We start from the raw sequence: 26,081 nt of genomic DNA on the forward strand, positions 1-26,081 counted from the left end.
CAGCGTGTGAACAAAGCTGCCTTTAAGTTACACAACACCGCAGGGTTTCATTGTGCACAATTACAACCCTCTAGCTGCCGGTGTTGTGTTGAATACTGTCCCCCATCGGATAGTGTCCGCCCGTACTGCTCTTGCGCAGTACGGAAGACAAGGAGACGCCGAAAGTCTCTGAAGATGAACAGCGCCTGCAAACTGAGTCCAGGTTCAAGCCCCACCATCCAAGTGGACATAGAGTTAGAATAAAAAATTGCAGAGCGAAGCGAGGTCCTGCCCAAAGCGTGGGGAACGAAGCGAGCCCGCAAGGGGCCGTCTTACTAACTGCTACCGTATGTCCACTTGGATAGTGGGGCTTCAACCTCGACTCAGTGCTCAGGCACCGTTCATCTTTGGAGGCTTTTGGAGTCTCCTTGTCCTCTGTACTGCGCAAGTGCTGTGCCTGCGCAGTACAGAGTGGACACTATCCGATGGGGGGACAGTTTTTGGCAGGACACCGGCATGCTAATGATCAATGGCATCACCAATTGATAAGGAGGATGTTAGCATCGCATCGTTGTTTGACCCTCCCCTGCCCCTCTCCATCAGCATTGAGGGCACCTTAGCTGAGTGAGGGAAAAAACTGAGGAAGAAGAGTCAGTACGGGGGCGTGGCTTAGCGGCTGATGTAGGAGGACGTGCATGCCTTGAGCTCCGCCGGCCATCCGTGCTTACATCCTTACAGTCTGCTCTGAAACGCTGTTTTCGGGGCCCTTACCTCCTGCCACGCTAGGAGAAGCATCCCGGACCACCGCGGTATATCTCGGGACCCCCGCTGTGATGTCCAGACGCCATACCGGAGGGAAGGGGCCGACGGACCCCCCAGGCCAAGATGGCGCCGGCGCGCGGCGTGCAGCCAGAGACCAGTACAAGGAAGCGGCACAAAAGCTCCTCTATGGTGGTAAATCGTACAAGGATGCCCTGGCTGGCCAGCCCTCTCCTCAAGCTATCCCTGGAGGTTCTCCTGAAGCAGATGACACAGTCCCCTTGGAGGATGAAGATGGATTGTCCGCAGTATGGCACACAGTGAGTACACCCAGGGACAGTGCTAGGCCTGAGGCACAGGCCATCCCCTCTCCAGCACTGGAAAGTGAGCCTACCCTAAGGGACATATTTGCTGCTGTCACCTCCTGTAATCACTCTATTGCAGCCCGCTCAGAGGACATTAAAGGGGTTAAAGCTGAAATAACTTTTGTCCGCCATGACATGCAAAAGCTCAGGGAGAGAACAGCGGCCTTGGAAGGCAGACTGAGTACAGTAGAAGATGATCTGGCCCCCATGCAAAGGGATCTAAAATATAATTGCCATCTTACTGAACAGCACGCTATGCGACTTGATGAGATGGAAAATCGCATGAGACGCAATAATATTCGCGCTTTGGGGATTCCGGAACGTGTTGAGGGTAAAAACCCGGTTGACTTTATTGAAAATTGGTTGATTGCCACCTTTGGTAAAGAATCCTTGTCACCGCTTTTTGCTGTAGAACGCGCCCACCGGGTGCCATCTCGCCCCCTACCTCCGGGAAATCGCCCCAGGCCCTTCTTGTTTAAACTCCTCAACTATAGAGACAGGGACACCATTCTCTCTAAAGCGCGGGGGTTATCAGATAAAATGGAGATTGAGAATTCCAGGATTTTGTTATTTCCGGACTTTTCAGCAGAGCTCCAGAAGAAGCGTGCGACATTTCTTGAAGTTAAGAGACGCCTTCGGGACCTTAACGTCCAATATGGTATGCTATATCCGGCCAGGCTCAGGGTTACGGCCCTGGGCTCCACGCACTTTTTTGATCGCCCTGCGGCGGCAGCACAGTGGCTTGACCAGGAGCACAACGCACTCAAAGCCGCCAAGCTTCAAAGATCTCCTCCACGATAATGGCACTTTCAGACAGGATGACTGGATTTCCACTTTTGCAGGTCCGGCGGAAGGCAGAGGTTTTTGGTTCCATTGCAACCCCATTAGAGCTACAGGATGCCTGCACATGTGAAACCCTGCTTGTCATCTAGAAGAGTCTTCTATGGGTGTTTCCATGGCCTTCCCCCAGCCCCCGAGTTATGGATGGGGACAATTAGACTGCTACCTTTCCCGTGTGGGAGCCCCGCGGGCTTTAATACAGAAGATACCACGGTTTTTTGCTGTTTAACTGTTTTTCTTTTCTTTTTCATTTTGCTTAATTTTTTTTCTCTCAGGCTCACAACGGACAGGGACTATTTCCCGGCCTGTCTGCACCCGTCTGGGCGCCTCCCCATGGCTGCTACAGCTCATGCCGGACTTTTTTCTCCCCATTTTTGGGGCATCTCAGGTGATGCGACTTCTCAGTCGCTTGTTGCTGATATATATGTGTTAACTGTATTTTTCCTCCCTGGTTGTTTACGAATGTTAATATGGTCACTCCTAACTACACTTATATTTTGTATTCCTGATGGCTAAGGTTAGATTTCTTTCTTGGAATGTCAGGGGGCTAGGCAGTCCGGTGAAGAGGCTAGCGGTGCTGCGGCACCTTAAGGATATGAAGGCTGGTATTGTGTGTCTGCAGGAGACACATTTTGCTCCTGCAGGCACTCATAGCCTTGGGTCTAGACTGTATACCCAGCAATTCCATTCTACATACTCTGCTTACGCAAGGGGAGTGAGTATCCTAATTAGACAACATACCCATTTCTCTTGCTCCCAACAGGTTATTGACCCGGGGGGGAGGTACATCTTCTTGTTGTGTAAGATTACTACTGTACATTGCATTATCGCTAACGTTTATATCCCGCCGCCGTACTCGGCGGAGATTCTTAGGCGCCTAGCTGGGTTCATGGCGCAATTCCCTGGCATACCCCTGCTGGCGATGGGTGATTTTAATAACTATGTTAATGGCCTGTGGGATAAGATTCCAACTCCTCCTGTGGTCCCCTCCCGCTCTAATGGCGATACCCCCTTTGCAGCTCTATTAGCTGAACTTGGGCTGGTAGATGTCTGGCGGAGAACCCACCCCCACACCCGTTTGTACTCCTGTTGCTCTCCAGCGTTTGGGAGCTTGTCCAGAATAGACTTGGGACTGGGGAACTCCGCCCTTCTTCCCCTAATTAATGACTCTGGCTATGGGATTAGACATGTATCCGACCACTCATCCTTGTGGATTGAGATGTCCCTATCTACTGACCTCGCACCTAGGAGTTGGAAGCTTAACCCCTTTTGGCTTGCACTTCTCCCACAGCCCGACCCCATAGCAAGTGCCCTTAAACTTTTCCTGCAGGACAATTTAGGCTCGGCCTCTATAGACGTAGTCTGGGATGCAGCTAAGGCTTAGGGGGCAATTTATCACCGCTATAAATGGTATAAAACGGAATACTAAAGCTTGGGAGATGGAGGTCAGTAGAGCACTTAGAGAGTCTGAGCAGGCCTATGTTGACAACCCTTCGGAGGACACTAAGAGGTCTTGGTTGGGGGCGCAATCTATGTCTAGACAGGTGACTTTACAACTGGCAGAAAATAAACGATTTTTCCTGCAACAAATGCACTTTGAGGAGGGGGAAACGACAGGCCATATGCTGGCGCTGCTGGCGAGGGCTCAGGGTTCCGCTCCTATGGTTCACTCACTGTGCGATTCGCAGGGGGTGACCCATTCGGACACCCCTGGGATCTTACAGATATTTAGGTCCTTTTATGCGGACTTGTACTCCTCCAAGGTGCAGCCCGGTGACGGGGAGATTGTGGACTTTTTGAATGGTTGTGATATTCCATGCCTGTCTGCGTCGGATGGGGAGCTGTTGAACGCCCCCATAACGGAGGATGAATTGGCTTCAGCACTGGAACGCTCCCATAATAACAAAGCTCCAGGGGCTGATGGCCTCCCATCCGAGGTATACAAGCGTTATGCCGGTGTTCTTTTGCCCACCCTTTTGAAAGTATTCAACAACGCCCTAGAGACAGGGGTCCTGCCTGCTTCTATGAACGAAGCAATCATAATTGTACTTCTAAAACCGGGTAAGGTAGCGACGTCACCGGATGCATATAGGCCCATCTCCTTGCTCACGACAGACGTCAAACTATTGGCTCGGGTCTTGGCGACGAGATTGTCCCTGGTAATACACAAACTGATCCATAGGGATCAATCAGGATTTATTCCTTCGCGTTCCACTGCCCTAAATATTCGCCGTTTATTCCTAAACCTACAGGTCCCTGTGGATAACCCCGGTAATCAGGCCGTCCTCTCGCTGGACGCGGCTAAGGCCTTCGATAGTGTTGAGTGGCCTTATCTGTGGAAAGTGATGGAGCAGATGGGGCTGGGCAGTACATTTATTAGCTGGGTCCAACTATTATATGCCAAGCCTACGGCTAGAATTAGAGCTAATGCGGAGCTCTCCGACCCATTCGTGCTGTATAGAGGCACGAGACAGGGGTGCCCTTTATCGCCCCTGCTCTTTGCCATGGCGCTTGAACCACTAGCAGCCAGAATGAGATCGGCTCCGGACATTGTTGGATTCTGCAGGCCCACTGGAACGGATGTGGTATCACTATACGCGGATGACACGCTTATATACCTGGGGGACACACAGGGTTCCCTCACAGCCACAATGCACTTGATTACCCTATTTGGTACATTATCCGGTTTTAAGATTAACTGGGACAAGTCTGTACTACTGCCCTTGTCCCCTCTAACGACACCTCTACCCCCTTGTGCAAACATGATCCAGACGGTTGCGTCCTTTAAATACCTGGGGGTACAGATATCACCCGAGGTGACGGATTATGCCAATCTGAATCTTCTGCCATTGTTACTTAAGTTTAGGGATAAGTGTAAGATCTGGTGCAAACTACCGCTTTCGGTAGTGGGAAGGGTGAACCTCATTAAAATGGTATGGGCCCCACAGTTGCTCTACGTTTGTCATAACTCCCCGACATGGATCCCGAAACGTTGGTTCGATAAAATTGACTCTCAGTTTAGGGAATTAATATGGTGTAGAAAGACGGCCAGGCTTAATTTGCTTACCCTGCAATATAATAAGGATGAAGGGGGGTTGGCACTACCACATGCTAGGATGTATTTTCTGGCCTCGCAGCTCCAGCACCTGGGTGGTTGGGGGTCAGATGATCCCCTGGACCCGATACGTAGGATACTGGATGACACTGTCGCCCAGGACATAGCGTTGGCCAGGTTGGAAGCAGGCTTCCCTCATATGGACAGGAGTGCCCCGACTATTATGCTGCTGAACACCTTATGGTCCCATGTTAAACGACTATTACGAATACGTGGCTTCCTTGCCCTCACCCCTATTTGGCGGAATGCTAATTACGGTGAGCTTTTTAAGCTCAAGGGATTTGGTAACTGGAGTAGGAGCGGCCTCCAGTACCTCTCGCAGCTGTATAGTGGACGGGTACTGAAGTCCTTCATGGAACTACAGGCTGAGTTTGACATCCCACGTAGGGATTTTTTCAAATACTTACAGTTACGCCATGCGCTACAGACACAGGCACGCAGTATGCAGCTTTCCCTAACAGACCATCCTGTGGTACAGGGGATATTCATGCAGACTGAACGTAAAGGTATGATTTCTAGGGGATATGCTATGCTTCTTGACGCAGTGCAGGACCCGGCACGTCTTCCGTGTCGGCAGAAGTGGGAGGCGGACCTGGGGCCCTTGGACGCGGAGACCTGGAGCCTTTGCTTATCCTCCGCTCCGTTGGTGTCGGTGTCGGCCTCCCATAGGCTCTCCCATCTATACTTACTACATAGGACTTATAGGACACCAGTTAAACTGCACAGTTGGGGTGTTAGGGAGTCTCCCCTTTGCCCTAAATGTATGCGGGACCATGGGGATCTCATGCATATGTTCTGGGGGTGCCCGAAACTCAAACGGTATTGGGATGGAATCCTTGACACTATATCTTCTGTGTTCTCTGTTGGTATTCCGCGGTGTCCGTTGGTCTGCCTGTTGGGGGCCCTGGATGAAGAATCATTGACGCCCTCGGTTCATACGGCCATTATTAGGCTGCTATACGTAGCCAGGAAATTAATAGCGCGATTGTGGATAACACACAGGGTTCCCACCAGGCAGCAATGGACGGAACAGGTGAACCAGATGCTGATCAGGGAAAAGATAACATACCAACACAGAAATGCACCGCACAAATTTAACGCCATGTGGGGGGGATGGCTCGAGGTTCCGGGACTAGCTCCCCACCAACTTATACAGGACAGACTTTTACAGGGTTGACTGAAGGTCCAAGGACATGTGCATGGAGGTATATAAACACATGTGCTCCCGGTAAGGGGCTAATTCTATGTCTCTCCCTCACCCGGTATTTGTAAGGGGTGCAGGGAGACACTAGTAGGACTGGGTGGAGGGATGCTGGCCGCAGTGCATGAGTATGGTACTTATGTGGTTGCCTCCTGGTGCGGTGTGGTCTATGAGAGAATGTTACTTTTGTTTTTATTTTTGGTTCCTTTTTCTTACTTTTTTTTTTTTTGTCTCATTGACATTTTCCATGTCTCAGCCGTTTACAAACCGAGCCTATTTGTACTTTGTGTTTCCTGTATACCTTTGAATGTAAAAACCAATGCTGCTGTACGACTTTACTTTACTCCTATGTTTGGTTTGTACCATATGTGTTTTGCAATAAAAACTTATTTGATTTAAAAAAAAAGAAGAGTCAGTACCAGTTTGCAAAAGTGTATTTGCTTTGGAAGAATACATCGCCTATAATGTTGGTGTCCTATTTGTGTGGATGTTGCTGTGTTATGCAAAACTATTAGAATAGTTTCTACATTTTAGAATATGGTTGCCTCGAGACTGTCCATCATTTTTAAAGGGTGCCTTGACTGAAAAAAGGTTGAGAAACACTGTTTTAGGCAATTTACTTTTTCTGGAGAAGACAAAATTACTGGCATGTTCAAAGGCACATTGCTAGTGAATGAAACACATTTATGGAAAGGAAAATGGCCACAAGTAAGCATTTAAATTACTAATTCCATGCTTTTACCTGACTTTTTTAATGACAGGGCCTCTTTAAGGTCTCATTGGCATATGTTGTGGAAAATATTAATCCAAAAAGAAACGGTCAATGCTATGGACAAGTTGAAAACTAAAGAGGGTTCTACTAACTCAGTGTCACGGGTAGCAGAGGACTGCTGGCCTTATCATAGGGGGTTGGGAACTCCTGGAGTAAAGGGACTTGATGACAGTAATCCAGGGCAGAGTAGCTACAGAAATCTGAGTACAGTGTAGACATATAAGTGAACAGGTATAGGGTCAGGGAAGATCTACAGGAGTATACCAGGATTTTGCACAAAATAAGGGTATATTAAATATCCACCCTAAATAAAGGATATAACTTTGCTGTACCAAACAAATGGTTACACAATGAATTTGCCATATGCACATGAATAAACATAACTAAACCTTGCCACATCATTGCCAGTCCCAACCAGGATCAAGACCAAGTCAATTCCTTCAAATGATAACATTTATCCATGCTTAGAAAACAGTTGTAGAGAAAGCCAGACACCCCCTGACAAACAGGAGGAGAAAAGTGTACAATGTTTGGGGGACAGACAATCCCTTTATAAAGCACCTCCTGCCAGATTGGAGATACCAGCCCGTGCTATTATTAATAATGTAGCTATTCGCAGCACACCAAGGAAGGATCTTCAAATACATCCAAACGTTTTTTTTTAGTAAGGAAAGATTACATCACAAAAGAGTGTAGTGCAATGTTTTGGAGCCACACACGACCCCTTCGTTAGGCATGTGAGGGGGTCGTGCGTGGCTCTGAAACATTGCACTACACTGTTTTGTGATGTGATCTTTCTTTAACCACTTCAGCTCTGGAAGATTTTGCCCCCTTCATGATCAGACCATTTTTTGCGATACTGCACTGCGATTGCACGGTCGTGCGACGCTGCACCCAAATAAAATTGAGCTTTTTTCCCCACAAATAGAGCTTTCTTTTGGTGGTATTTGATCGAGGAAGAAAGACATCTGTGATACTGATTAGCAGGAATCACAGATGTCTCTCTTCCTGTCTGACGGAACGGCAGTCTGCCTTGTTTACACAGGCAGACCATCATTCTATCTCTCTGGTGAGCAATCGCAGTAGGGCAGCGGCCATTGCAGCCACTAGACCTGCTGATTGGCTTCCGCTGTGTCCAATAGCAGCAGGAGGGCGGCTCCGGGCACCCCAGAGCCGTGCATGAGAATCACGTACAGGTATGTGATTTTGTAGGCTTCCCTGCCAAAGTAAATGTACATGGGATGGTCCTTAAGTGGTTAATAAAAAAACCTTTGGATGAAATTGAAGATCCTTGGTGTGCTGGCGAATATCTACATTATCGTGCATGTTCCAGTATCCAGCTGGCGGTTGCTACAGCACCCGGTACTTTAAGAGCTCATTCCAGGAATGTTTACAGCATGATGCGAGGTGAAGGCAGATTCTAAAACTCTAGTTTGTTGTCCTTATAATGTTCTGAAACCAAGTGTCTGAGATGTCCTGGGAGTAAAAGACCAAAAGGTGTCTCGTAGGCTGACAAGTTGGAAGCCTCCTCATTGAGAGGAGAGCTTGTTCCAGGACTTGGTGGGTTTGGAGTTGGAAAATGGACCCCAAGAAAGGAAAGGATCTGTTCTGCACCTCAGTAAACAAAGGCTTACTTGCAGAAACGATGGGTTCCTTTATCTGGGTAGCTGTCCAAGAGGTCATAGCTAAACAGGAAGTCAGAGGAAATCCCTGCAAATAAAGGGAATTCCTTGGGGACCCCCTTTTAGTGCCCCATTTGTTAGAATATCCCCCTTTATTACTTTTCTGGGGACAAAATTTGGGATTTTCTTTTACGTTCACTTTCAGTGATAATGGTAAACAGCACAAATAGAAAGAGAGTAAATCTCCGTAATAAAGGCATAGACAGCAATAAAAACTGACAAGCATTCTAATCCCTATCCACTCTATCCAAAACGTTAAAAAGTTTTACTGTTCGTTGTACTTCTGGGTGATCTATGTACATTGCAAGGATTATAACAAGCTCTGTTGCAGATTTCTACCTTTTGTTATTCTGAAGAAATCCAAGTGTGTTTGTCTGTGCTTCTGTTCTAAATGTTTCTAATGGGAGTGGTTTCATAATTAACGGTCAGGTGTGCAGCTGGAAAGCACTAATGAGGAAAGTTCCTGGGCCTGCATCCCTTTAGACATGCTCCTATTGAAAGTATCTTTCCAAAAATGTAATTTTTAATGCAGGGGATGCCTGAAATCTGACTTGTATCTTAGGCAGACTTATGGGAAAATTGGTGAGCCAATCGCACAAGCAGAAAATGATGTTTCTGGGGAATGGTCAATCAGTACACATTCTATGTACAGAACAACTCCATGTAGCCATATTGCTTTACATTCATACAAAAATTACAGCGGCTGCAGATTGAAAAGAAAAGGTAATTTTAAATAACATTCAATTACAATATGATTAGTATCGCAATTATATGTGCTACACAATTTTTTCTTTATTTGCTATTTTTTATTCCCCACGAAAGTGGAGTTACCCTTTAAGTTTTATTGTGAGGGTACACAACTTAGGAATGTCTTCTCAATAATGAGGTTTTGTTATGCAAAATGCTTTGGAGGGATGCATTTTTTTTGTTTTTGAGAATCAGGCCAGTCACCATGCAACACAGGCTTTAGGAGTAAGTGTACAGGGAAGGTTTTGGCAGACTGGGCATCTTTATTGAACTTAGGCTGGTGAACTTTGGCCATGCCAATAAGGCAAGGCAAGTGCACATTGCATCATTAAGGATATAATTTAAGCTTGGGAGAGATGTCAGAAGATTGGGTGAAACAGATGGGGCAACACTCTCTTACTCCTCCTCAGGGAGCACAAAAGCAATCTGGGAAAATCAGAGATGGACTCTGAGGGACAGGATGAGGCAGCCTTTGTAGTTTGTAGCTCCTAAAAGTGTTGTAAGTCAAATAAAATAAGACTCTGAGACTCTGTGGCTGAGAACTCCTCCATAAACAGGAGAAGATGGGTGCACCATAAGTTGCTAGGGAGGCCTAGCTATACTTCTGGATGGATGTAACCCCCCCCCCATGTTAGCTGAACCTGAGGTAGCAAGACCTGCTGAACCATTCCCCTCGCACCTTTGATTGGCTATGTGTAGTGAGGTATATTCCACAAGAAGTACTTGCAATCCTTCTGTGACCAGTCACTGTATGCAGATGGACAGTATGTCAAAGTATTACTGTGCTAACACCAACTAATAAGGTATGGAACATAGGAGTAGCTGGTTCGCATACATGAATCAATAAAATGATGTGTGCAGTGTACGTCACAATGCCTATAGCTACAGAGGTAAATGAGGACTTTAAAGTGCTTTTACTGCTTGTTCAGAATATGTAAATATTTTAGAGTACATAGTCTGGGCACAGATTCACTTTAAGGGCCCAGAGGGCATCCTGGGGTGAACACATTACCGCAAGGCAACAGTGTAAGTTGACTCCTCCCGGTGGCCCTTTAAGTGGCCTTTTGTATCATGTGACAGGTGTGACTGACTCTTACAGCAGCCATGTCACCAGAAGCTTGTCCCGCTGGCTCCCAATCAAAAGCTTTGACTGATAGTTGTTGGTCAGTCGGTCTGCTGGGAGCGCACAGTGATGGCACTCTCAGCACATAACCTCTTGCCACCGCAGACACATATGTGCAGCAGCTGGGAGTAAAAACCTACCTTTCTTGATGCCGCATATATGCGTTACACAGTCGGAAAGAGGTCAATATGAAGGACTATAATAGTTTCACGTTTTTCCCAATTAAGGTTTCCATGTTTGGCCTATGCTTTTTTAAATTGTTTTACCTAATAACCATTTCATCAGATAATCCTGTTATTGCTACAAAAATAACTATTTTAGCTACAGAGTTTTTGAGCACATGTATCTTTTATTTGAAAAGCTTTATAAAAAAAAAAAACATTGTTTGTATGGTGTTAGTTTGGCTGCTCTTATGCTGTGCAAGAGCAAATCGAAGGTGTAGCTATAATTAGGCTTTTGCTGAAGGCAATGTACTGTGTTGAAAAGTCTTTGTAAGAAAAATAGCCTTGATTTATTGACAGAACTGAAGAAAACTGGGGAGAAATAGCTCAGTTGCAGAGCAGCCAAATAGGTATTTTCAAAGTTTTACATTTACCAGACAAAATAAGCAAAGTTAAGACAGTTTACACCAGAAAACACAACAAGAAATGTATATAATTATGAAGACTTTTCTGTAAGCTTCACAGAGCTAAGCTTGGAAATTTTCCCTAGTAATGATTAACATATTAATTGCAGAAGCTAAATGAAAAAAAAGGCTGTCTGTTAATTTAAATAGCAGAACTGACAAACAGCCCATTATACAGTGGATATGAATGACGACCTGTTTTACCATACATTCGATTTGTAGTAAACTTTTTCACACTTTCACCTTTATAATATCTCATTTACTTTTCTCTTTCTTTGGAATTCTCATTTGTGTGCTGTTTGGCATTCATCGACATTTCAAACACACCTTTCTGTCTAGTACACACGGGCCAGATGGTGGCCGGCATCGGCCGGTTCAATAGAACCCAGCCGACATTCGGACCGTGTGTATGGCAGCCAGTCCGACAGAAGCCGGCTGTGCAGCCGGCTTTTGTCGAAGGCTCCTAATCGAAAAAAGGTCTGCTGACCTGAGTACACCAGTTCCGAACCTGAGCAGTCAGTTTTTTGTTCAACCCGCTGGGTTGAACGAAAATAAATTAGTAGTGTGCACGAAGATTTAAAACCCATCTTCAAGTAAGTCAAATAATACAACCTGGTATACAGATGCTATTTTTAGTCAATAATTCACCACTGTTTAATATTATCTACACTAGCTAATGAATTGCACACTGTCATGATTAGGCGAGTTGTCTTATAAAGCCCACCCTCCACCTTTCAGTATAAGCTAAATACTTCAGCCCCACTCTAGAGATCTTCACTGTGATGATGTGTCCTGCCCAATGGCATCCTATGACAAAACAATCCTTTCTGGGCCCTGCACTTACAGCACCATGGCCTTCTTTGTTTATTCATATGGCTGGTCCATACTTATCTGGCTGGCTGAGGCTGCTGTAAATATATGGACTAGCCATATGAATAAATAAAACTATGATGTAGGGTCCAAATGGGATTTTTTTTCATGCGAAGGCTGTGCACCATCAGGCAGAGCCACACAGTGAGGATGTCTGGAATGGGGCAGAAGGTAAGTACATAGCTATGTGGGTTGCAATGAGGAAAAGGGGGAAGCGTTAAGGTGGTCCTAAGCAGGTGATTAAATACAAGCAATTCTCCTAATTTTAAAATTCACACAGAGGAATCAGACAGTTTGTGATCACCTAGGCAGCAATATTGAGAGCCTCCATCCACTTTAGAATTGTTTTTTATTGCACTGGAACATTTTCCAACCTAAGAAACAAAGGAAGAGATCAAAGTACTATATGTCAGCATCAAGTGAAGATGGCTCAGGTGTTCTGTCAAGAAGATATCTACCTTATGTATCTGTCTAACTAATGGCGGCTATTTCCAAACGTGAAATTTCTAATTCTAGATCGCATACACCCTAGCTCCAGAGGAGGCGATTGAAATAAAACCGTCCTCCAAATGGAGCTACGATGGATCCATCAGTTGAAAGCTACACAATCCCGAGGGTTAAATGAGGCCATCTGTTTTAAACCATTACTTATTAGGAAGAATGGAAAAATAAACACAATTTCCAATCTGTATCCATAGAGTATTGATAAACTTTATTGATCTTTTAATAAATGTAATGAACCATCAAATAATTAACAATAATCTGGAACTACTATGCTTCCCTTTTTTCTCCTTTTCAATCTCTCTCTTATGTATGTACATGCATTTGTATCTACAGTATATATACAGTACACTTTGTTATGTATAACTTGTTTCAATAATATATCACCTGCTGTGTAAAAGTTCTGTATGCTGTGCATTCATGTATATATGCTGTCTGCACTAAAGCTCTCTAAACGTGAATGTTTTATATTATTGCATCATGCACATGTTTTTGATGCCATATAGGTGCTTACAGCGGCCTTTTTCTTTTCCCCTGTTCCCCTTAGTGTCCGGCTCCTTGTTCATTCCTTCTTTGCCCCATGGTTAGGCCACTAGGACCGCCTGACACATGGGGCCACCTAGATTTCACAATCTGATGTGGTGCTGGGAGGCTGCAGACGTATTATATCCTGTCTGGCCTCCATCTTGCTACTCGTGAAGCTGCTGTTTCCGTGGGCGATGTGCGTGTGACGTTGTTCCGGCGTGCTTGCATTGATGCATGTGCATCAGGGACGGGGTTGCGCGTGCCCTGCCCAGGGGCCCATCACAGATATTCCTGTCTCTTCTCCCTCTCTCCAAGCTCATCAGCCGTTGCAATTTGTTGCGCCAGCTGATTGAAGAGAGAGGGGTATATAGCTACCAGTGCACCTTGGAGCCATCAGTAGCTTGTTGGATGTCAGGACATGCTGTCGTTTTGCTTTCAATGCTCTGGTCTAAGGTAAATTACAAATCTGATTAAGCTTTATTCTTTTGAATTTCACTGCAACTTCACAATTTTTGCTTTGGAGCTAATGAAGCAGCATATTATAGCCCAAAATTGCTCCTCCCCCTGAAATTCTGTCTGATTCATATAACTTTCACTTAGTTATGGGTTAACAGTATGTGATACCCATTATCTATAATTAACCTATATAACCATTTATGATTATTCATAGTTGCAGTATTATTTTATAAATTTATCTTTAACAAAACAATATGTTGAAATATTAGTTACATTTAGACATCGTAATAAACCATAAAATATTAAATACATTATTTTGCAATCTTTGTGATACTCTACAATGTTTCACTGCTGTTACATTACCCTTAACTTGAGTCAAACAATTCATTGACTTTTATACATATATTTGTAATACAGTAATCTAGTGAAATACTAGCTACTCTAGATATCGTACTAAACTATAAAATAAAAAATACATTACTCTGTATTTTTATGATACCTTTCAATATTTCACTGCTGTTACATTACCCTCAACCTTAGTAAAACAATTCATTGACTTTCTGTCAACATTTTATGTATTTTTTTCTTAGTCAATTTCACCGTCTTTAAAATAGAATTTTGGTTGAGTGCTATCAGCAATATTCAGGTAAAAGACAATATTTAACAAAATTATAGGGATCAATATACAAATAATTACAGCATTATACCTCTGTCCATGATCAATACTATATTCTAGAATTATTTATGCCTTTGTTGCAGGATGTCTCTACATTTTTCCTCAGTGAATCCTTCTGCCCCCCCCCCCCCGTGGGGTATAGGGGGGGAACGATTTTTCGGCTCTGTGGGTGACTCCATATAGCCCTAAGAAGCTTCCTTTTGATGTTTATGCTATAGAAGTAGAGAACCAGCAGCTCCAGCTCTTACTGATATATATACCTATACCTGTTCTGTTTTTAAATGTAACCTAATGGAATGTTACACTCATTCTGTCACCACATGTAAGTGTATTTACCAATTATCCTTACAAGTGTTTTCCTATTGTGACCATGCACTATAAAATATTGATTGTTTTTCAGCTATGTTATAGATACAATTTCCCTCTTCATACAACCCTGAAGAAGGAGGAAACTGTACTCTGAAACGCATTGGGTGCAAGAGGACTTCATATATGTCTTGTCAAAACATGGTGACAATGTTATGAAATGTTTATGCATTCCATATTTTAGCTATTATGTGTAACATTGAATAAATTAATTTTTGTACTATAATACTTTGAATACTCTTTAATTATCTATAAATTTAGTGTGCCTTTAAAGTCCACCTTAGGGTGTATTCTTCTCTTTTTTGTTTGATACTTGATGTGGCACCACATTGGCATAATACTGTGGTTCCTTCCTCTTCTCTTTTTTATTGCACTGGAACATTTTCCAACCTAAGGAACAAAGGAAGAGATCAAAGTACTGTGTGTCAGCATCAAGTGTAGATGGCTCAGGTGTTCTGTCAAGAAGATATCTACCTTATGTATCCGTCTAACTAATGGCGAAAAAACCCTTAATAAACACCTTGCTCTACGGAAGATATCCACATGTCTAAAGTCTGTTTTACATTTGCCCTCACCTCTTTTTTTTTCCCTTTATTCCTCTGAAAATTGCTATATGTTTGGCCACTATAATTACCCACTAAAACACAGGCATTCATCAAGCTGGCTCCTACTGGCAGCGGTATATGTCAATGACAGTCAATAGACTGGAGATTGTTCAGAAATTTGCTTCATCATCTGCAGCTGTAAGGCCTATTTACCTCCAATTTTATGATCATTTGTATTAGGCCCTCCAAAACTCAAAATTATTTAAGGAAATTATTAGCCACTAATTGCTATGTGCTAATAGTTTTGGAGTAACCCATGCCCTAACCCCTTTTCTGGTAAAGTTTCTTCAAGCAATACATCTAAAAAATACATCACCTAGACTATGTTATTAGAACCTTTGTACTGTTAGGGAAGAACCAGTGGCCCCTATGGCGTGTACCGCTACATTAGTAATAAGAAGGAGGTAAGCAGTATATCTTCCTATTCTGCCAATGCTCCTTTAATCCAAATGCCCTCCAAACTTTCTGTCTGCTTCTTCTCTTCCTCATCCTTCACATTAATTGTGCTCCTTGATCAGGTAAACACAAGAAATTCACTTAACGGCATATACTAAGATTTTATTTAACTTAACCACAGAAACGTCCACATCAGCCACTCCGTGTGGATGTCTGGGGCTCCATGAGGTCTGGCTTCCTTGTAACTTGTCTGAAAATCCAAAGGCAAAGAAAACCTATGTAGACAATTTTCCCAATTATGTCCCAAAAGGGGGAAAAAAATATCCTTCTTGGCCATAAAACCAGATAATCAGATAACACACTGGATTTTAGATATATAATTTCAGTCTTTCTCTGTTTAGATATATCACCATTTGGATCTTCCCCTCATTCTGTGTATTTGTCCTTCGTCCTTCAGTCTTCCCTGATGTTGTATTTTGTTTCTTTGTACATAGGAAGCAAAATACGAAGAAGACAGAGAAGAATTGGAGGACAAAGACAAGTTACTGTCAGGTTTCAATGGTAGTGAGCCCTTGTAGATTGCCAACTTGGGGTTATCCAGGGCATGGAGTCCAAGCTCCAGCCTGCTTCTTCACCAGAGCCCCTGATGGCGGAGATGGACTTACAGCAAGCTGGAACTAGATTGCGGCCCCCAGGTAGGAGGTAGGAGTAAGGTAAGGTAAGGACAAGTGAAAGATAAAAAGGAAAGATAAAAGGGAAAAAGATGAGGAAAGGAGAAGAAGAGAAAGGATACCCTGAGTTTATAGTTTGCATAAAGAGAATTACGATATGAGATCCTGTTATATACCTTATCTCATATAGCTACACATAGTATATACAATACAACCTGGCTACTAAATCATTTATTCCACTAACTTTGATTTAATAAACACAGTCTTTTTTGCTTGTTACATTCAGACCAAGGGGAAGCAAAATGTGATTATACTTAGACTAATGTTCTTCTGAATGTTGATAACATTTACATGGGTAATTTAATTTTTTGCAGATGTAGATTCTCTTGCTTGAAATAAGCTGGAACTTTTCATCTTAAAGTGCGGAAAGGCGCCACCATTCTGACAGCAAAAAAGCTACAAGCTTGTAAATAGACAACCAACTACAACTTACCTAACAAGACCCGTGGCAATGCACCATGGCATTGATACACAGGTCAATTTATCAATTCAGGAAATCACATCCGCTTTTATCCTGTAAGCTATATGAACAACAATAAAAATAATAAAGATGTTTGTAACCAAAATATTATTTTCTACAACAAAAGTGTTTACAAGGAAATATTGTTCAAATTGTTCTAATTTATAATCTACTAGGAGACATTGCAAGTAGTAATCTCTTTGCAAAATCAGAAGACAGTGGCAACTCTTTAGCAAAAAATTGCCAATAAACACATATTAGTGGCTTCAGGCCCCAGAACACTCCAGAGAATTCTGGTATAGTCCTCCCAAACGCTGTTTACTCTTGGAAGACTGTTCTCACACTCTGATGATTATGACCATGAATAAAACTGCAGTTCCTAAATGGAGTCAACTGAAAGGTAACCCATCAAGCCTTAGGTCTACCTCTTTAGCCCGCACCTTTGTAGGGATCCACAGAATATTTCATCTCTCAGACATCAACCTGATACTGGACCAGGTGCATACCAAAACAAAAGGATACTGGAACAGCAGAATACTGGAACAACAGGATACTGGAACAACAGGATACTGGAACAGCAGCTCTGAAACAACAGGAAACTGGAACAGCAGTAGACATAAACAGAAGCCTTGACACTCAGCAGCAACAGCATTAGGGGCATAGTCTCTCATAGCAGCAGCAGCAGATATGTAGTATATTCACATCAACACTTGTTCTAGTGACAACATCTAGTGACATCATTAGTGAAATGTATAATTCAAACAAACCTGCGCTGATGTCCATCACACAAAAACTACTCAAATAAAATCAATACATCAATGTTATGGCAACCCAACTGACGTTTCCTAAATACCTCCAAAAAACTACAGAAATAAGATGCTCCAATATATGCAAACCAAAATATTCAAATACAAAATGCTCCACTCGATATACAGTAAATGTGCAAAAAAAATATGCTAATTCCAATGTAAATGTGCAAAAAATGCAAGTTCAATATTATACTGTGCCCAAATAAAGTGCATAAACAGTATCCAAAAATCTACACTTTAAATGTGTAACACAGTTTTCAACTGTGATTAAAATCCATGCCGAACTCTTTAACACTGTACATGTACTTCTCCTTCATATCCTTTTAAAGTGCTTTCTCACTGGAATTATTGACTTCTTATTATTAAATAAGCCGGTCAAACAATGTTTTATAGTAAAGCAGGTATCTCTAGAATCTTTTTCCAACAGCCACAGGAATCATGAGTGAATGGCCCTAGAAACCCTACAATACACTTTAAACACTTTAAAACCAGCCATCGCAGTTGCACTGCGGCAGCTTGGCTCTCCTGGGCGAATTGCCGTCATTGTACATCGGCTGCTTTAAGAGCTCTAGGGGGTACCGCGTGACATTGGAGCTGATGCGCGTGGCAGGCGGCCTCGATGTCCGCTGGCCATCCGTGATCACTTCCGAGAGAGACAGAACAGGGATCTGTCAATGTAAACAGACAGATCTCTGTTCTGTCAGGGGAGGAGAGACAGATTTGCTAGTGATTAGGAACAGCGATCTCTCTCCTCCCCAGTCACTACACTCCCCCCACAGCTAGAAACACCTCCCTAGGGAACACTTAACCCCTTGATCTCCCCTAGTGTTAACCCCTTCACTGTCAGTGACATTTATACAGTAATCAGTGGCTATTTTTAGTAGTGATCACTGTATAAATGTCAGTGGTCCCAAAAAAGTGTCAAAAGTGTCCAATCTGTCCTCCGCAATGTCGCAGTCCCACTAAAAATCACTGATCATCGCCATTAATAGTAAAAAAAATGTATATATATAATAAAACGCCATAAATATATCCCCTATTTTGTAGATGCTATAACTTTTGTGCAAACCAATCAATATACATTTATTGAGGTTTTTTTGCCAAAAATATGTAGAAGAATACATATTGGCCTAAACTGATGAAGAAATTTAGTTTTTTTACATTTTTTGGGGATATTTATTAAAGCAAACAGTAAAAAATATTGTTTTTTTTTTTCAAAATTGCTGGTCTTTTTTTGTTTTATAACAAAAAAAAAAGCAGAGATGAAAAAATATCACCAAAAGAAAGCTCTATTTGTGGGAAATTTTGTTTTGGTACAGCATTGCACAACCACACAATTGTCAGTTAAAGAGACGCAGTGCTGTATCGCAAAAAATGGCCTGGTCATTAAGGGGGAAAATCCTTCCGGTCCTTAACTAGTTAATGTGCTCAGAAGATGAAAGAGGAAACACAAACAAGAGAACCCATCATTGTATACCTCTTTATTAAAATAAGCCCAATAATAACAAAAGAATGCAGTTACAATGTTGTGTGAATATACCGGTATTTCTTAAAACCAGCCAGCCGAATATTTACACAGGTGCTGCTGCTCCACTCTCTTCCCCTATTTCTATATATTTTTGGATATATTTAGGAGTATAATTAACACCTAGGGTTGAGCGATTTTTACCCATTTAGGAAATATTAACCAGATATGGGATTTCTTCTTGTTTTGGTGAAATTGCTACTTACTTCCTGTTATGTCTATGGCAACAGAACCAGTAGGAGAACCATCCACTGGAGACACAGAATGCAATAGAAACTCAATAGAGGTTCTACCCCTTCCTTCCAAATAAAATAAAATAAATAAATGTTGATGTTGTACTTAATGCAATGTGGCTGTTTAAGTGTCAAAGACTTTTGTTTATGTATTTATTAAGTAATGTATATATGGACTACAATAAAATCCTTAATATAGAGAAATCAATCTAAAAGTAACCAAAATACATTTAAAAATAATAAGGATACCAATGTATTTTTTTTTCCAGACTGCATACAGGAAATACAAGTTTTAGTGGAAAAGTCCTCTAAGATATTCTGGTAAGGGTAATACTTCTATACATTTATAAACATTTGAGATTCTGTTTATTTTCTTTGGAACACTATTATATTTATGTCTTCATGAATAAGGCTGAACATACTTTTTATCATAACAGAACATAGTACCAATAATTTCTGTATGAAATGCACTATATATAGGCACCTGAAAGAAGAACTAAAGGAACTAAATAAGAGCTGGTGTGAAAGATGTGACTAGAATAAACCCTTCTGGCCTCTAGTCACTATAGCAGGGGTCTCAAACTGGCAGCCCTCCAGCTGTTGTAAAACTACAAGTCCCATGAGGCATTGCAAGGCTGACAGGTACAAGCATGACTCCCACAGGCAGAGGCATCATGGGACTGGAGCTGGAGGGCCGCCAGTTTGAGGCCCTTGCACTATAGTTTCAATGCAAGAATAGAAAATCTGAAGCTGTAAAAATCGACTCATCATACTGTAGGTACTTGGAACATGCAATATGAATCAAAGTAAACTGGACACTAGGGTTCTGCAAACGTAAAGCTCGAGGCACAACAACAAAAAACGGAGAGGAGGGACACTGCAAGAATTAAAGGATCATTAACCTTAGGGGGTAGAATGAAACCCTAAAGCTCCAGCCTGTGGATGGAGCCATAGCTCTTAACCCTGCACTGTAAACAGTGGAGACAGGAGTGCAATGACAATCAGAAGCATGTGTACAGGAGGATATACTATTCTAGTCATACAAAACTAAGAATGAGCAAAAACATTAATGAGACGGTCGTTGGATATAATCTCTTCTCTCTAATCATAATTACATTTCAGATAGCCATTCAACATATGCCCAAACAACTGACGTAGATGAAAAAGAAGTCCAACAAATGTATTTATTTATTTTTAAGTAACAAACATTTATTAAACATTTTCAGTGCAAAATAAAGTACACATACAATACAGGGAGTTGGGATTTATCAAATAAATAACCAAACAAATTAATACATGATTACTGAGAGAAAATCTAAATTACCACATTAATAGGACAAGTAAGGCCCAAAAGTGCCAAACCTAGGCTAATGCCCTGTACACACGGTCGGACTTTCCGTCAGAAAATGTGCGATCAGATTGTGTCATCGGAAATTCCGATTGTGTGTGGGCTCCATCGGACTTTTCCTGTCGGAATTTCTGACACACAAAGTTTGAGATCTGGAGCTAAAATTTTCCCACAACAATTCCAACGCACAAAGTGCCACATATGCTCAGAATAAATTACGAGATGAAAGCTATTGGCTTCTGGCCTCTTTATAGTCCCGTCGTACGCATTGTACGTCACCTCGTTCTGAACGATCGGATTTTCCGACAACTATGTGCGACCATGTGTATGCAAGACAAGTTTGGGCAAAAATCCATCGGAAAAAATCAGACAGATTTTCTCGTCGAAATGTCTGACCGTGTGTGCAGGGCATTAGATTGACAAGACATGCAAACAAGATATGCTGCTTGTGACCGAAGTGCAAAAGTAGAAAAAAAGAAAGAAGGAATTACTGTTGAGAATACAGTAATGGAAACAGAAAATAATCAAGAGTAAGCCCTTGTACACACGATCGGAGATTCTGACGGAATGTGTCCGATCGGAGCGTTTTGTCAGATATTACGACTGTGTGTGGTATGCATCGGACTGTTTCTGTCGGAATATCCGTCGGACCAAATTTTCCAACTTGCCGGAAATATTTTCCGACAAAATGCTCCGATCAGACATATTCCGATCATGTGTAGAGAATTCCAATCATACAAAGTGCCACGCATGCTCAGATCAAATTCCTACATCAAAGCTATTGGCTACTAGCCTGAACGTAGTCCCGTCGTAACGAAATAACGTCATCACGTTCTGAACGATCAGATCTTACGACAACTTCGTCCGACCGTGTGTATGCAACAGTTTTGGACAAAATTTTGTCCGACGGATTTGGTTGTCGGAATCTCTGATCATGTGTACAAGGGCTAAGACTAATCAGATTCTGTGACTACAATGAACTTTTCATTATTAATACATTCTTTAAGAAAGAAAAACAATATCTATACATCGCCAAATGAACTTTATGGAAATCAAATAACTCCCTATGCCAGATGATAATAGGTCCAAGACATGGCAGTGGATTGGGGAAGAAATCATAAACTGTTAATAAGTAAGTTTTAAGGGAAATTGATAAAGAACAATAAAACTATTAGTATTCCAAGATACCTAGAGAATATACACACTATCTCAAGAACAGATTTTAGATGTGAAAATAGATAATCAGATGAACTGTGGATGGCATTCAAAATCATCAACAATTAATAATTTAAGGACCAATATTACAAGAACACTACAGAAAGAACACTAAGAAATTTTGGCTTCAAGAATGGATGCTCAGAGATATCCATGGAGAGATCATCATCTACTGAACTGAGATTATAGGCTAAATTTTTCCTTTGTAACATGTTAAATCCGTATTTAGAACAAAACCAAAGAAAATTCCCAGCTCAACTAGTCAGCCAGCCTGCAACCAACCGAATTATCCTGTCTGACAGTTTGCATTAAAAACAGGGGTTTTGTTAGGACACATTTGCAAATATATTCAACAAGGCATCCTACTATTATCCGTAGTCCTAGATCTATACATTTTTGAGAGCCTCCATAGTAGAAGCACATGCATTATAATGGATAGGCAGAGGGCAGGTTAGATTGGAAGGATCCCACCCCTCCTTAAAAGGTACAGGGGCACACTGGACACCCATTATATTGCATGTGCTTCTACTATGGAGGCTCTCAAAAATGTATAGAGTTAAGACTGCGGATAATAATGGGATGCCTTATCGCGGGCTCCGCAGCTTACGCATGTTTAAGCAAAGGTGGAGGGACATCAATAAGCAGCAAACTTTTTCTGAAACCAGCTATACAGAAGAGACTTCAGTGATGGAAGATAAAATAGTAATTAACAACATTGCATAAGAAAGTAAACTTATATCTAATGCTGGAAAAACACTCAATGGTTAACAGATTCTAAAAGACCAGTTAATATTTCAATACCAAAGAAAGAAGACTTGAAAAACTATACTAGCTATTAAACAATTTCCACCACACACACCAGCAAAATTATGCTAAGTATCGAATGCGGACTAGAACCATATATTGAAGAAGAGGTATCAGGAGCACAAGGTTTTTTTGAAGATACATTGTAAATAGTTGAAAAAGCCAAGAAATTCAATAAGAAAGTCAACATATGCTTCATTGATTAAAACAAAGCATTTAACGGTATAGATTGTGTGAATTATGGAAAGAGAATGTACCTGAACACTAGTCTTATGAAGATCTTCTGCACCGATCAACAAAGCTAAACTCCTCACAGAACATGGAAACACATTCTGGTTCAGCTATGACAAAGGAGTTTGACAGGGCTGAATACATCCATCATACTTATTCAACATTTATGCTGAACATATAATTAAAAAAAAGGTCTGGAAGAAGATGGTAGAGGTTTAAAGTTTGGTGGTAGAAACATTAACAGTTAATGTAAAAGACATCAAGGGTTCATAGAAAAGTAAAACCCTAATTTCAAACATGGGACTTCGGTTAACTATCAAGAAAAATAAAGTTATAACAACAGAAAAGACAGGACAAGACAAGACAGTTGGTGGACAGGAAGAAACAGTAGACAGCTTCTGCCTCCTTGGATCAATCATTACCAACAAAGAATGTAGCAGTCAAGAAATATGAATGAGACTGGCCTTTGGAAGAGCAAGGATGAAAGCTAGAAAATATTTTCAAAAGTACCAATGTGTCTAGTACAAAGGTCAGAAGAATTGTCTAGGCTATGGTATTTTCTCTTACTCATTGGATGTGAAGGCTGGAGAATGAAGACGCAAGATGGAAAAAGCACTGATGCCTTTGAACTTTGGTGTTGGCAAAGAATTCTATGAATACCATGGACAGCAGGGGAAATTAAAAAAAAAAATGCTTCAGCAAATCAATCCCAACCTTCCACTAGAAGCTCATATGACTAGGCTGAAGCTGTTTATATTTTGGACATATAGGGGTTGGTTTACTAAGAACAAAAAGGCTGTTCATTTTGCAAGGGAATTCTCCAATGAGATGAAATTGGACTGCAACTGAGATCACTGCGAAAAAGGATGGGCACGTTGTAAAAATAAATGTGTTAAAAATGCATTTTGCAAAGAATACTTAATCACGTGCAAGACAAATAAAACATGAAAGAAGCAAAGCAGAGCTTTTTCACTAAGCTCTAATGCAAAGTGAAAATTGCCTATTTTTCTGAACAAATTATTTGCCTTTAACCCCCATTATGAAAAGAACCAGCTCACAAGAAAAGACATTTATGCTTGGAGAAACTTAAAGTGATTGTAAGGGTTCTTTTTTATTTTTTTATTTAAAATAACAAACATATCATACTTACCTCCACTGTGCAGCTCATTTTGCACAGAGTGGCCGTGACCCTGCTCTTCTGGGGTCCTGCGGCGGCTACTCCCCGCATCAGATAACACTCTAGAGGAAGCGCTTCCACGAGGGGGTTACCTTGCGGGCGCGGTCCCGAGTCCAGCATTTGTGTACATAGACACAAATGCTGGACTCGGCCCTGACCCCCGCGCCCACGTCATATGATGTGATTGACAGCAGTGGGAGCCAATGGCTATGCTGCTATCAATCTAGCCAATCAGGACACAATACACTGGCTAGAGCTGGTGTTATCATCCCCGGTGTGAGGCATTATATAAATCCTGTATAATAATATAACATGCCATTGCAAAGACATAAAGTCCAACTTCAGGCACAAAAAACATGCTAACTTTATTTTACACTGTCAAATCTGTCCTTTTACATGCAAGAGAAATACTACCCCAGTTGTATATCGATAATCTATGCCAGCTCAGATGTAAGCTCTGCAGGTCTGTGTTTTGTCAAAGGCCAAGAGGAGAGGAAGGCAGAAGTGCAACCATCATACTGGGTCTATTAAGCCTGCAGCACTTTTATTCTAGCAGGAGCTGTACTTCCATCTTACATGTAAAAGAAATGATTTTACAACTGTAGAATAAAACCAGCATGATAGGAAGTTTATTTTTTGAAAGTGGATGTAAACCCTCACATATACCCAGTGAAGTGAACAGCCTCAGATGAAACACAGAGATTTAAAAAAAATCTCCTACATAGGTTTTACTTGTTTATCTGCAGCCCTCTCTTCCCTACACAACTTTAAATGGGGCAGAAAAGTGTTAAAATCCCTCTTCATCTGCCAGGAGCACAGAGGAGGGGGCCGAAAGTCTGTAGTTACAGTGTGTGAGAGCTGATTGGAGGACAGGAACACACCCCCCCTCCAAACACAGCAGAAGAACTGTGTTCTGAATAGACAAGCTACATTCTGAGCTCCTTCCCTGACACAAATTGCATCTCATGTGTCGGGAAAACTTCTCAGAAGTGACTAATGCTGATAACAGAGGAACTAAGCACCAGATAAAAAAACACACTTAGAGCCTTGGAGAGAGATAAGTAAACACTACAGATATATGTGCTTTGCTTAAGATTCATGACTGAGGTTTACAACCACTTTAAGGCCTCATGCACACGGACGTTTTTACAGCCGCTTTTTTGAGCGTTTTTTGCAGCTTTAAAAGGCCTGTCCATGTTAGTCTATGGCTTCATGCCCACCTAGGCGTTTTTGAGCTGCAAATGGCATAGGCGTTTTTAAGCTGTAAAAAAAACCCAGGACCAGTGCGTTCCCTGGCGCGGAGCTAGAGCTGTAAAAACGCAAATCGCGGGAAAACGCGCAAAAACGCGCATAAACGCGCAACATATTTTCTTTGTTTTCTGAGTGCTATAGCCAAGAGATGTGTTTCTTTAAAAACGCTACTTAACGCTAACGCTAAAAAACGCGCAAAAACGCCAATGCAAAACGCGGTAAAAATTGCGTTTTTAACGCTGATTTTTCCAAGCGTCGGAGCTAGCTTTGCAGCCAGTTTTTTAAAACGTCCGTGTGCATGAGCACTAAGTGAAATGCATACCTGCTGTAATACTGGTAAGTTTTTTCTACCCAGGTTTGGACTTAGATAGGACTCAGATTTGGAAACAGAAGATTAGGCTGGAGAAACACTTTCCATTCTGTTGCCACAAGTTAGAAACAAATTCATAATAATATAATATAATTGATAACAATATTAAAGTGGTAGCAAACTCTGTTCTACCACTTGTACCTACAGGCAAGACTATAGTAAGGCTTACCTGTATGCACTCTGACTATCTCCTAAACTGTGCAAGTTTAGGAGATAGTCAGAGTGCATACAGCCGGGGTCATCATCCGGAAGAAAAAACAGGGGAAGATGCAAGCCCTCTCAGCAGTGGCAACACTGCGCTGTAGGGCTTAGTTCTAAGGTAGG

The 26,081-nt window shown here is 42.0% G+C and overlaps 1 long non-coding RNA gene across 1 annotated transcript in view; it reads left to right on the forward strand.

Annotated features, from left to right (window-relative positions):
• Positions 1-17,337, forward strand: part of LOC143990235 (uncharacterized) — a 43,709-nt gene extending 26,372 nt beyond the window's left edge. The window contains exons 3-4 of the long non-coding RNA XR_013277234.1: positions 9,246-9,436; positions 16,098-17,337. This is a non-coding gene — a long non-coding RNA (uncharacterized LOC143990235). The remainder of the gene's footprint in view (positions 1-9,245; positions 9,437-16,097) is intronic.
• Positions 17,338-26,081: the final 8,744 nt, after the last annotated feature.

The sequence above is a fragment of the Lithobates pipiens genome, unplaced genomic scaffold, assembly GCF_037356315.1.
Source record: "Lithobates pipiens isolate NorthernLeopardFrog02 unplaced genomic scaffold, aLitPip1_a1.2 Scaffold_18, whole genome shotgun sequence".
Lineage (NCBI taxonomy): Eukaryota > Metazoa > Chordata > Amphibia > Anura > Ranidae > Lithobates > Lithobates pipiens.